Source organism: Arachis hypogaea, chromosome 6, assembly GCF_003086295.3.
Source record: "Arachis hypogaea cultivar Tifrunner chromosome 6, arahy.Tifrunner.gnm2.J5K5, whole genome shotgun sequence".
NCBI classification, from domain to species: Eukaryota; Viridiplantae; Streptophyta; class Magnoliopsida; order Fabales; family Fabaceae; genus Arachis; species Arachis hypogaea.
The window spans coordinates 46,198,036-46,202,748 of NC_092041.1; the positions used below are offsets into that span (position 1 = coordinate 46,198,036).

General features: G+C 36.2%; 1 pseudogene; it reads right to left on the reverse strand.

Moving 5' to 3' along the window:
- Positions 1-409: 409 nt before the first annotated feature.
- On the reverse strand, positions 410-511 carry LOC112700115 (small nucleolar RNA R71; annotated as a pseudogene).
- Between the last annotated feature and the right edge of the window lie 4,202 nt (positions 512-4,713).

Genomic DNA, 4,713 nt, shown 5'->3' on the forward strand with positions numbered 1-4,713 from the left:
CCATGCCAGAGAAGGCCCTGCAAATCATGCTGGGCAAGAGAGGAGAGTTCTAGGCTCTTACATCAATCCAAACTCAAGAAACTGTGGAAGTAGCATCCAAAAGCCCACCATACATGCCAACAACTTTTAACTAAAACCCCAGCTCATCACCCTTGTTCAGAATAACTGCTCATTTGGAGGAAGTGCCCAAGAAGATCCCAATCAATATCTAACCACCTTCCTGAGAATATGTGACACTGTGAAGTCTAATGGAGTCCATCCGGATGTCTATAGGCTACTTTTGTTCCCTTTTTCACTTAGGGACAAAGTATCCAAGTGGCTGGAGTCTTTCCCAAAGGAGAGCTTAACAAATTGGGAAGATGTGGTGAACAAATTTTTGGCAAGATTCTACCCTCCTCAAAGAATTAACAGGCTGAGAGCTGAGGTGCAAACTTTCAGGCAACAAGATGGTGAAACTCTCTATGAGGCATGAGAGAGATTCAAGGACTTAACAAGAAGATGCCCACCGGACATGTTCAATGAGTGGGTTCAACTTCACATTTTCTATGAAGGTCTTTCTTATGAGTCAAAGAAAGTTGTAGACCATTCATCAGAAGACTCTCTAAACAAGAAGAAAACCATTGAAGAAGCCATAGATGTCATTGAGACGGTAAAAAGAAGCCATAAAAAAACACCTCCCACACGTCCGCGTCACCCACGCGAACGCGTGCCTCAAAATCGACATAAAAAGGGTGTATGGCCGAAAGTTGAGCTAGAATTGGGCTGGACTCGTGCTAGTAGCACAAGCCCTACCACGCGAACATGTTCCCCACGCGTCCGCGCCGTTCTTTAAAACAAGGCCATCCACGCGATCACGTCCACCACGCGATCTTGTCACCCAAATTTTTGGCAAAATAAATTTTTCACCCGAGAGTTGCGCGGCTGCGAGGCTGCACTCACGCGGAAGGCACGAATCACTTCACGCGAACGCGTGGGTCACTTCATCGAAGCGCTACCCACGCAACCGCATGCCCCACGCGCTCGCGTCGCCTGCGCCGCACAACTTATCCAGATCAGCGCCAATTATCTTATTTTTTCTTTTCTAATCCTAATCTCTTCTATCTTTTCTTCTTTCTTCTTCCTTTTCTTACTTTCTTCTACTTCATCTCTTTAACTTCTCATCCCTCTTTACTTCCATTCTATTTCATTTAATTTATTTGCATATTTTTATTCATTGCATTATTTTCATTGGTTTTAGAAATTTATTTGGGTCATTATTTTGCTTGTGGATTATTAAGAAATTGTTTGACAATTATATATTATTTTTTTTAGGGTTGCTTGCATGTTTAATTTATTACTTTCCATACCTTATTTAACATGCATGCTTTGTGTTTGTGAAAACGCCCATATGGCATTGTGCACTATTTTTAGTTTCTTTTAATCTACTACTCTAAATGCTTGCTTTTCACAAAACCCTTTCTCTATTTTATTAATTTTTATATAATTGTTATTACAAGCATATTGTTAGTTTGGAAGACTTGGTAATCTAACTTGGACATTGAATGCTTGATCTATGCTACTCATGCCTTTGCCAGCATGCCAATAAACATCTTGCATTTAACTGTCATCACAAGCACTTGCTATATTTCCATTGATGACTTTTCACATGTAGTCATGAGCATGTGTTAACGTTATTCTTCTTTACTATGCATCGATTACCACCTTCCCCGTTCTCTTCCTTGCTGGAACCCCTAGCTTTACCTGTTACTTTCTTTTTTCCCTTTTCAGGATGGCCACCAAGAAAGATAAAGAGAAAGCTACTCCCAAACCACCGGCAAGGAAAGGAACAAAAAGAGCACTAGCTGCGAAGCCACCCATCCACCTGTACATCTTAGCATGCACCGAGGACGGTGTAATCTTTAAGTGTGGGGAAGTCGATACCGATCTCCACGGGTTAGTTCTTCTCTTCTCAACACCAATGTTCTATTTTTTTTGTTTGTTCATTGTTGCATTCATAATAGATTGCATGTGTAGTTGATTGTTTGCATTTAAGTACTACTTGGTTGAAAAATAATAAGTTTCTTTTTAAGACCCTATTTTTGAACATTTTCACAAATTTAAATTATAAAAAGAAGTTAATTAAAATTTTTTATGTGTTAAATTTGTTTGAAGATTGTAAATTGGAACATGGTTTTTGAGCTAAAGAACACACAACCCGTGAGATTTTGAGCTTAATTGCATGGTTACATTATTTAACCATAATATTTTATTCTTGTGTGTTTTCTTCTCTATGATTGTAGTCTATATTTTGTTCCATTCTATATATCCATTATTTAGTGTATTTACATGCTTTCATATGATTGAGGCCATTACTTGTTTTTGCTCACTTATCCCAAATAAGCCTACCCTTTTATGTCACCCTTGTTAGCCACTTTGAGCTTTTTAACCCCCTTCTATTTCATAACCACATTACTAGCCTTAAGCAAAAAAAAAACAAAATAAAAATCCCAAATTGAATCCTTGGTTAGCTTAAGATAGATATTGTGTATAATTTAAGTGTGGGGAATTTTATGGGAACATGGGATGATAGAAAAAAAAAGAAGGGAATTAAATTGAATAAGATATTTGAAAATTTGGGAAGCATGCTCATGTGAAATCAAAATAATTAAATTACCATGTGCATTGATAAAAAAAATTATTAAGTAATTGAATAAGGGGATAAAAAAAATATTACCCCAAATGCAAAAAAAAAAAAGAATCAATGCACATGGGACAAAATTCAAAAATAAGTTTGATACATGAGTATGTAATACAAAAGTGAAAAAAAAAATTTGGGTAGCTAGGTAAAACATTTTAAATTATATAAAGTATGTATATGTTAGGTGAAGCATTTTATATATATATCCTTACCTTTACCTCAACCCCATTACAACCCTGAAAAGACCTCATGATGTTTGCATTGGTATGCTAAATATTTGTTGATTGGTTGGATGAAGAACAAGGTTTAGAAAGCATGACTAGGAAAGAGTAGAGTGATTGACCCTAGACACTTGAGCGATTAGAGTGATATACACTACCAGTGAGGGTTCAATGCTTGATTCTATGTTCCCTGCTTTCATGAGCTATCTTCTTACAAGTTTACTTGTTTTCACTGTATGATTTGAATTAGTGGAATTTGATTCATATTTGTCTTGGAGAACGTATTTACTTTTAACCATGTAGGTAGAAACATTTTGCATGTAGTTGCATTCACATAGATAGGTTGCATTGCATACTCTCTTCACCCCTTTATAGCTTCTCTTGAGCTTAGCATGAGGACATGCTAATGTTTAAGTGTGGGGAGGTTGATAAAACCACTATTTTATCGTTTATCTTGTCCTCAATTGAGTGGTTTTTATCAAGCCTTTGCCCACTTATTCATATGATTTGCATGGTTTTACATTTTCCTTCCTGATTTTGTGCTATGATTGAAAACATGCTTCTTTGGCTTTTATTTTCTTTTATTTAAATCATCTCTTACTATCATTCGATGTCTTCATATGTGTGTTAAGTGATTTCAGGAATTATAGGGCAAGAATGGCTTAGAGGATAGAAAGGAAGCATGCAAAAGTGGAAGGAATACAAGAAGTTGAAGAAATTGCTAAGCTATCTAGCCTGACCTCTTCGCACTCAAACAGTCATAACTTGAGCTACAGAGGTCCAAATGATGCGGTTTTAGTTGTGTTGGAAAGCTAATGTTTGGGGCTTCGATTTGATATACAATTTGCCATAGTGGCCATACAGATAGGCGACGTGAACGTGTGCTCCACGCGGACGCATCGCATCTGCGAAAATCAGCGTGGCAGATTTCATAACCAGCGAATTCTGGGCTATTTCCGGCCCAGTTTCAAGCCCAGAAAATACAGATTAAAGGCTGCAAAGTGGAGGAATGAAGGGGAGAGGACTCATAATTCACTTTTCATAATTTAGATGTAGTTTTTAGAGAGAGAGGCTCTCTCCTCTCTCTTAGGATTTAGGATTAGGATTTTCTATTAGGATTAGGATTTATTTCTTCTTCATCATAGGTTCAATGTTCCTTTACTTCAATTTCTCTTCTTCTTTTATTCATTCTATTATTTTATTTTAGTTTGCCAAATTGGCTTATGAACCTTTCATGTTAGGATTTTCTTAACTAATACAATTTGAGGTATTTTTAGATATATGATTTTTATTTAGATTTTTTACTATTGGCTTTGGTTGATTAATTGGTGACTCTTGAGTTATCAAACTTATCGTGATTGATAATTATTATCTTTGCTGATTAATTTAGATTCCTATAACTCTAGTCTTTCCTTAAGGAGTTGACTAGGACTTTAGGTGTTAAATTAATTTTTCCACTTAACTGACCTTCATAGTTAGAGGTTGACTTAGTGGGAGTAAAAGTATAATTCTCATCACCATTGATAAGGATAACTAGGATAGGGCTTCTAGTTTTCATACCTTGCCAAGAGTTTTATTAGTTATTAATTTATTAATTCCATGCAATCTATTTTTCTCATTCAAAACCTTTTCAAACCCAAAATTACTGTTTTCCATAACCAATAATAAATCATATTTCCCTGCAATTCCTTGAGAAGACGACCCGAGGTTTGAATACTTCGGTTATTAAATTTTATTGGGTTTGTTACTTGTGACAACCAAAACGTTTGCAAGAAAGGTTGATTGCTTGGTTTAGAAACTATACTTGCAACGAGA